Source organism: Mirounga angustirostris, unplaced genomic scaffold (genome assembly GCF_029215605.1).
Source record: "Mirounga angustirostris isolate CCGP_5_RB_7025 unplaced genomic scaffold, mMirAng1.0.hap1 SCAF_13, whole genome shotgun sequence".
Classification (NCBI taxonomy): Eukaryota; Metazoa; Chordata; class Mammalia; order Carnivora; family Phocidae; genus Mirounga; species Mirounga angustirostris.
This window is the reverse complement of record NW_026991721.1, coordinates 5,925,187-5,934,460: the sequence shown is the minus strand read 5'-3', so window position 1 is coordinate 5,934,460 and position 9,274 is coordinate 5,925,187.

Below are 9,274 nucleotides of genomic sequence, written 5' to 3'. Positions count from 1 at the left end.
GGCAATGGAAATTTGAGATTTGAATTTGTTCCCATGGTTTCCTCTAATGTGGATAACTGCCACTGTCTTCCAAAAAGATATATGGAATTTTTCTTTGAAGACAGTCAGTGGTCTTTGGTATATGCTTTTGAAACTTCATGAGTATTCCTTGGTCTAGAGGGAGAGGGTCAGAAAAGAGGAGAAAAACTTACTACAAGTGATGGTGGGGAGACTTCTTGATGTAGCTGTTATAGACATTGGTTGGTTTTTTTTGATGTGCTAGAAACTGGATCTCTCAGATCTTAACGCGAAATCAGCACACCCCTTCCTTCCTTTTTGTTCCTTTTAATTCCCCTATGTATACTACCTAAGGTGGATGCTAAGTCTGGATGTTCCCAGAGTTCTCCTGGACCCTCTTCTATCTACAGTCTCTTTCTGGGTCCGTAGTTCTCAATCACTGAAATCCCTCTTCCGCTCCCCACCATCTGCTGGGACATTTGGCAATGGGAAGTTTTTAATTGTCAAAACTGGGGGGATGCTCCTGGCATCTAGTGGGTAGAGTCCAAGGATACATCCAAGCATCCTACAATGCACAGGGAAGAATTACTCCCCACAAAGAATCACCTAGCCTCAGATCTCAATAGTGCTAGGGTTGAAACCCTGTTCTAGGCAATTTTATTAATTCCTTTGGTTTTGTATACCATCTGAAGTTGTGCTGACCAATAGGATAGCCACACACCTATAGGGTGCTGTGAGTGTAAAATACCCATGGGGTTTCAGAAGCTTAGTATGAAAAATAATGTAAGACATTCATTTTTAAGTGCTCATTATATCAAATTACATGAAATAATACATTGAATATATATTATAAAACTTATAAAATTATTAAATAGTTAATTTCACCTGTTTTCTTTTTATTTTTCTAAATGTGGCTGTTAGAAGTGTTCAAATTACAGTTGACCCTTGAACAATATGCGTTTGAACTGTGGGTTCACTTATCTATGGTTTTTTTCCAGTAAAATACAGTATAGTACTGTAAATGTGTTTTCTCATCCTTACAGATTTTCTTAGTATTTTCCTAGCTTTATTGTAAGGATACAATATATAATATATAAAGCATACAGAATTCATGTTAATCAGCTGTTTAATGTTCTCAGTAAGGCTTCTAGTCAACAGTAGGTTTAGTAGTAGTTAAGCTTTTTGGGAATCAAAAGTTGTATGTGGATTTTTGGCTACACGGGGTCAAGGGTCAACTACATATGTAGCTTGCATTTGTGGCTCACGTTCTATTTCTGTTGGATTACGCTGATCTGGATGCTGAAAAATGAAATTTACTTCTTTTGTCCCAAACCTCTCCTCTGTGCTCAGAGTTCAGGGATCCAGAGACCTACAGAGAGTTCTCTGGTTGTCTTCTTTTTTTTTTTTTTAAAGAGTTATTTTTTAAGATTTTATTTATTTGAGAGAGAAAGAGAATGAACAGGGGGAGAGGGAGAAGCAGACTCCCTGCTGAGTGCTTGGAGCCTGACGCGGGGCGCGATCCCAGGAACCTGGGATCATGACCTGAGCCTAAGTCAGATGCTTAACCAACTGCACCACCCAGGCACCCCCAAAGATTTATTTTAGTGAGGGTGCACGAGTGGGGGCGGGGGGAGAGGGAGAGGGATAAAGAGAATCTCAGGCAGACTCTGTGCTGATTGTGGAGCTTGACCCAGGGCTCTCATCATGAATCTGAGATGACCTGAGCCAAAACCAAGAGTTGGATGCTTAACCAACTGAGCCACCCAGGCGCCCCTCCATGGTTGTCAGTACGCTCAGACTTGATATGTCTGAAATAGAATTCCTGAGTCTTCCCACTCCGAAATGACTTCTCCTCCAGTCTTTCCCATATCTTTATTTCTTAATTTTTTTTAATTTTTTTTTACTTTTTTTTATTTATTTGACAGAGCACAGTCAGGGGAAGCCAGCAGGCAGTGGGAGAGGGAGAAGCAGGCTCCCCATGGAGTAGGGAGCCCGATGCGGGGCTCGATCCCAGGACTCTCGGGATCATGACCTCTGAGCCAAAGACAGACGCTTAACCATCTGAGCCACCCAGGCGCCCCTCCCATATCTTTAAATAGTGTTTCCATCCACGAAATTGCTCCAAGGAGATTGCTGGTAGTCATCCTTGATTCTTCTCTCATTTCTCATTTCTTATCAGTTCTTTTGTTCATTTTATATCAAATATTGCCACTTGTGTCCATGTCTGTGCCACAGTGATAGTCAAGACCATATACTCATCTCCCACCCAGGACTACTACATACAGTAGTAGCCTTCTCCTGGCCTGTCTTCTATCTTCCTGTTTTTTCTCTTCAGTTTATCTCCATTCAGTAGCTGGGATGATCTTGTTAAATATAAATCTGATTGTTACTCCATAACTTAGAACCTTTCAGCAGTTTTCCATTTTTTTTTTTAGAACAGTGCCAATCCTCTACTTTAGCCTAAAATGCTTTGAAATGTCTGGCCTCAACCCACTCTAATCTCAGGACCTTTCCCCCTCACCCATCTTTTTCTTTTCTTTCTTCCTTCCTTTTTTATTTTTTTTAGAGATTATTTTTTTAGTGTGTGCAAGTTGGGGGGGGCGGAGGGGGAGAAAATCTTGCTCAAGCAGACTCCCCACTGAGCGTGGAGCCCAAAGAGGACAGCTTAATCCCAGGACCAAGATCATGACCTGAGCTGAAATCAAGAGCTGGCCGTTCAACTGCCTGAGCCACCCAGGCGCCCCCCACCCATCTTTTTCTAACCACACTGGCCTTCCTTTCAGATCCTAGTTCACGAAACATTTTTCCTCCCTCAGGCCTTCTTTTGTGTCTGGAAGGATTTTCCCCTTAACCACTTTAGGGCTAATTTCTTATCCATAAGATCTTAGCTTCAGGATCAAGCATCAGAGAGTCCTCCCTGTCAACCTCTAAGTAGATGCCTCCTTCCGTTTTTCCCTACCATTGTGCCCAAATTATGTGTTTTGTACTTAACCCACTTTCTTTGGTTATTTATTGAACATTTTCCTCACAAAATTATAAGCGAGGGGAACAGGGATTTGCCCCTGTGCCAGGCAACAGTGCCTGATGCATAACAGACAATAATAAATGGATATATGTAAGCTATCGTTTGAGTTTTGTGCTCCTCTTGAGAACATAATACCTTCTGCCCTTGTCCCCATCCATTCATTGCCTTAGTCATAGTCTTTCAAGAAATGAGTGCCAGCATAGAACCAGGCCCTGGGGTAAGACCAGAGGATTGGTGGATAGCCACTTTTAGGGCTGGAGTTGTGCCCTATCCCATAAGAGTTCAGTCAGTAAAAAGCAGAGAAAGTAGAACTGTTTGATATCCTAGGCGGGCCCTTTAGCTTTGAGATTTGATGATCCCTAAGGGCTGAGCAAGTGGGTTTGTCTTTAGGTCTCATAACTGGGTAAGAAATGGAAGGACGGGGAGTTGGAATCCTTGAAGGACTAGAGAGAGCGTGATAGCAGCTCTCCTTTACCTTTCTGCACGCATAGCCCTCTTGATAGTTTATCATTATAGATTTGTGTCTTTGAGAGTATACCTACTCCACTAACTGGTGAGCTCCAGAAGGGGTGGAACCTTCTCTTTTGCTTGCCCACATCACAGTTCATTTGTGATAGGAATGGCCAGTTGAGTGCTTTACATTTACTCCAAACAGCTCTTCTTTTTTTTTTAGATTTTATTTATTTATTTGGCAGAGTGCACAAGCAGGGGGAGCGGCAGGGAGAGGGAGAAGCAGGCTCCCCACTGAGCAAGAGCCCGATTCGGGGCTCAGTCTTAGGACCCCATGATCGTGACCTGAGCTGAAGGCAGACGCTTAACCCACTGAGCCACCCAGGTGCCCCCTCTGAATAGCTCTTAACAGGAAGGTTATTCCCATTTTATGATGAAACAGGCTCAGAGGGGTGCCTGGGTGGCTCAGTGGGTTGAGCATCTACCTTCAGCTCAGGCCGTGATCCCAGGGTCCTGGGATCGAGCCCTGCATTGGGCTCCCTGCTTCCTGGGGAGCCTGCTTCTCCCTCTCCTCCCCACTTGTGTGTGCTCTCTCGCTCGCTCTCTCTCAAATAAGTAAAAATCTTAAAAAAAAGAGGCTCAGAGAGGTAAAGTAACACACCTAAGGCACAGAAAGCGGTTGTATTTCAGTTCTGGCACTCCAGTTCCAGAGCCCAAATTTCAGCCTTTAGTCTAGTGAGAGTGCTGAGGCTGGTGGCAGTGCAAGCTCTACTCTTGGGTATGAGCTCTATTGTGAGTTGCACCCAGGATTCTGGCTTCCTTGTGGGGCCCGGGGCTCTGTGCCTATCTGATGCAAGCCTGGCTTGCCCAGCCCTCTCCAGTGCATTGTGATTCCAGGTGGGGACACATACCAGCACCAATGTGGTTCCTGAAGTGTTAGCCAGTTGCCCAACTTAAATGATCTTGTCTAAAATTCTTCATTGTGTCTGTATGGAGAGGTGGAGTACAGTTCACATAGCCACTCAAGCACGCCACACCCCAAGATGGAGGGAATATAATGGTACCGTCGGTGGAGAGAACTATTTTCCTAACCACTCATTTTCCTAATTCTCATGGCCACTGCCCTGCTTCAGAGATACCAGAGCCAAGGGCAGTCCAGGGCCACCGTCGCTGGCAGTCTGGTTCACCTTGCCAAATGAAGAGGCTTAAAAAACTTCCATTGTATCTCCTCCATGTGGATAGGATCTACCCCTAAGACTGCTGGGATCCCTTTGTCAACTGCTCCTCTCCAGTAGCTTCTTACTGTGGCTTTCTGCTATAGAGAGCAAGCACTAGGAATCAGAAGTCTTTCCCTCAGTACTGTGTTGGGGAGGGGAGCCAAGTCATTTAACCTTTTAAATCTCTGTTGCTTTAATTACCAGGGCAGCCAAGCATGTTACCTCATTGGGTTCTTATGGACTAGCAGCGATGATGGATAAGTCATCAAATCTGTAGGGTCATTGTGCAGTTTGAATTTGGCTGGGATCTTCAAACGGCCTGCAAAACTAAGGCACTAATTAAAATCATCTCACCGGACCTTAACCTCTTCCCTTGTGGGTTCCTGGGGCTAGTCTTTCATTTCTGGTACTTCAGTTCTCCTCAGCAGTAAAACATAGCCCAGATCTTAAAGTCCTGAGATCGGTTATTCTGACAAGTTGACAGCTTTTCCTAGGAATGCATTTTGATCTCTGCTTTTCTCCCAAATTTCCTAGGGCAGGAGACTCTTCTGACAAGCCATGAAGCCAATCATGGGCAAGTTGCTTCCCTTTCCTGGGCTGTCTTGCAGCCTACCAACCCTTTTTTGCCCTTCAGACAAGCTCTGTGCAGTGCATTGAGTGCTGAGGGCCTGGTATCTTTTTGTGCCCCATTGTCTAGCTCTACAAGGCTGTGGCTGGTCTGTGTCTCCTACCACCCCAGGGAAGGTGGCGTAGTAGAAGTCAGAGTTCTCAGATACCATCTAGGGGAATCTGGATGCCTTTCTTCTGGGCAGCAATATTTAAATCAGGCCAGGATTGATTTTGCCTTGTACTTGAAGTGCCTTACAGTGCTGCTGCAATGGCGGGGCCTTGCGTGGGTGGATGCTCGGAATCCCCCCTCAAATCGTGGACTGCTCAGGGAGAAATTCATGGAGATGGAAGACCTGAGATATTCTTCATTCCCATCCCCCACCCCCAGGTGGGGTCAAGGATCTCCCCTTGGCCTTCATTGTCCCTCCATTTTCACTGTCTCTGTAAATTGCTCAGTTTGTTTCAAAGGCGAGAGGTCTTAAGGCACAAAGAATAAGCAATGGAGTTTTGGTAGGATTGCAGAAATAATTGCCCTTCTCTGAACTCCACACAATGCTTTTACATTTCTCCTAGCAAGTAACATTTTCATCATACCATCCTCTCAGCTGAGACCTTATCTCCCCTGACCCTCAGCGGTGCCTTGTGCAAAGCCCTTGGGGCCTGGCCGACAAGAGGTGCTCAGCAAAAGTTAGGGTGGGAGAGGCACAGCTCATTCTGTTATTTACGGGTTGATTAACCTCAGGGATTTAAACCCTGCCCCTTTGAGTGCCCCTTGAATCACATGCCCTTATGAATGGTCCTTTTCCTGTCTATAGGGTATTTTTTCTCCCTTTAAAATGTCACCTTTGGCTTCATGATTAGGGGAGAGAGACCTCTGTTACATACCACATAAATTTCACATTTATAATGCTATTCATTTTTTTTTCCTTTCCAGAGTGATCTTTTAAGAAAAACGAATCTGGTCCTGTTAACCCCAAATTTAAAACCCTTTAATGGCTTCCAGTTAGTCTTTTAGGGTGAAGATGAAATTCCCAACAGCCTGTAAGGCTCTAATGAACTGTGCCTGTAACTTACCTCTTCAGATGCCTACTGCAGTTTCTGCTTTCTGGTTCCTAATGGGTGCCACAGTCTGCCTGGTCACGGGCCTCACGTGCTGCTTCCTCACTTGGACTAGCAACTGCCCCACTCCCCCATCCACCAAAATTAGTCACTATTGTTTTCATAGCATCCTGTACTTGACACTCCACAGTACTTAACCAGAGATGTAATTAAGGTTTGCCTCTCTGCTAGGAACCACATAGGCTGCCTTCATCACCCAAATCCTGACTCAGAGTAGGAATTCAGTCACTGATAAATGAATTCATGGGAGCTTTTAGTGTGGAGAGGCCTCATGGGACTCTGAAATGGTCTACAATGAGAAACCTGGTCTTAGTGAATAAAAGGGGATGTATGTCCACAACGTGCAATTTCTCATGGTAATAACGGAGATTTAGAAATAAACACATTTGTTCCTACTCAGCAGTCCTCTTACATTGGCTGAAAACTAACCCTTTTCCCAGTGTTACCTATTTTGGGAGGAATTAAAGGATTTTTAAATTTATTTACTTACTTTAAAGATTTTATTTGAGAGAGCACAAGCAGAGGGAGAGGGAGAAGCTGACTTCCTGCTGAGCAGGGAGCTGGATACGGGGTTCAATCCCAGGACCCTGGGATCATGACCTGAGCCAAAGGCAGACACAACCAATTCAGCCACCCCGGCACCCCTGGAAAGTTTTTTTTTTAAGATTTTGACAGAGACACAGCCATTTTGTCAGAGCACAAGCAGAGGGAGAAGCAGGCTCCTGCTGAGCAGGAAGCCCGATGCAGGACTCAATCCCAGGACCCTGGGATCATGACCTGAGCCGAAGGCAGGCGCTTAACCGACTGAGCCACCCAGGGATCCCATGAAAGATTTTTTTCCTAATTTTTTAAAAATTTACTTTTCTAAAGATTTTGACAGTGACACAGGGAGAGAGGGAACACAAGCAGGGGGAGTGGGAGAGGGAGAAGCAGGCTTCCCGCGGAGCAGGGAGCCTGATGTGAGGCTCGATCCCAGGACCCTGGGATAATGACCTGAGCTGAAGGCAGATGCTTAATGACTGAGCCAGCCAGGCATCCCGAAAAATTCTTAAGGGAAAAATACTTTGTAGGATTCTACACAGCTTTTTTTCCCCTCCTCATACAAGGAACTTACTTTACCATCTAAACTGTGCTGTTCAGTGTAGTAGCCATTGTAGCTAACGGCTATAAATTGAGGACCACACAAACCTAGAACACTTCCAATACTGTCAAGTTTTATTGGACAGAGCTGATGTAGAACTGTTTTGCATACTCCCATTTTTTTGTCTTGCCAGTAAGGTATGTTAAACTGTTAAAAGTTGGCGTTCGGGCGCCTGGGTGGCTCAGTCGTTAGGCGTCTGCCTTTGGCTCAGGTCATGGTCCCGGGGTCCTGGGATTGAGTCCCACGCCAGGCACCCTGCTCAGCGGGAAGCCTGCTCCTCCCTCTCCAACTCCCCCTGCTTGTGTTCCTTCTCTCGCTGTGTCTGTCAAATAAATAAAATCTTAAAAAAAGCGCTCATGCACACACACACAAAAACCACAGAAGAGGTACCTGAGATTTTGATGAGGCCAACAAAACCTGTACATATCTCTCTTTGTTCTGCCTGGTGATTTGTGTATCAATTACAAGGAAATCCCAGTACCTCTGCCTTTTTTTCCTTTATGTAAAACAGCCCTGCCTCTTTAGGGAATGTTGAAGCCAACATGGGCCTTGTGTACTTTTATCACTTGTTGTAAGGGTGCATGGACAGATTAACCTCTACAGACTACTGTATCCTATCCCCAAAACGGAAATTTTGCTTCACCTGTCAGGATTTTTTTTTTTTTTAAAGTAGCCTCCATGCCCAGCATGGAGCCTATGCCAAGCTTGAACTCATGACCCTGAAATCAAGACTTGAGCTGAGATGGAGAGTTGGATGCTTAGCTGACTGAGCCACCCAGGCACCCCTTGTCAGGATTATTTTAAATATAAAATATGTGGGGGAAATGCTATAAAATTAGATTAAAATTCACAGAATTTACAGATTAGCATTTCCATATAGGTTTCAATAAATAAGTCCTTAAGTAGGACTCAGTCCATCACTAAACTTGTTTTTTATGGGGACGTAAGCAATGATAAAATGTCTATAAATCTTTAAAAAAATTCTATGGACACATTTAATTGCAGAATGTTGTCACTGCTAATCATTAATACCCTAGTTTTCTGTTAAAAATGTGACCTGTTCTCTTTGACCTCTTGTAACAATTTTTCATTTTAGTTATAGTCTAAACCTAGCAGAATATTAACACCACAGGAGACCTCTTTAAGTAGCTTGTAAGTGAATTTAATTGAATATATACTATGAAGTCAAACTGAGTCAACCTGATAGGTCCTTGGTAATATTCTGGCTTAACTTTTTCCTGATACTAGGGGTTCTAACCTGGGTTTGCTAGCCTGAACAGTGGAAGGAGCAGCTCTGGTTGTTACTATTTATTTATTTAAGATTTTATTTATTTGTCAGAGAGAGACTGAGAGCACAAGCAGGGGGAGTGTCAGGCAGAGGGAGAAGCAGACTCCCTGCTGAGCACGAGCCCGATGTGGGACTTGATCCCAGGACCCTGGGATCATGACCTGAGCTGAAGGCAGATGCTTAACTGACTGAGCCACCCAGGTGTCCCAGCTCTGGTTATTTAGAAAGAAGGAACCTGCCCATGAGCAGTAGCATACTTACCAATGTCTCAAGATACTGGATAACTTTTCTCTACCCATTGTTGAGGCCTAATTACTTAGACCTCACTAAATCAGTCCTTCTACATCTAAATTTCCGGCATCTACTCATTCAAATTTTAGAGTTTCAGCAGCACAACTAAGAATGAACCAGAAGATACTGGTGGTAAA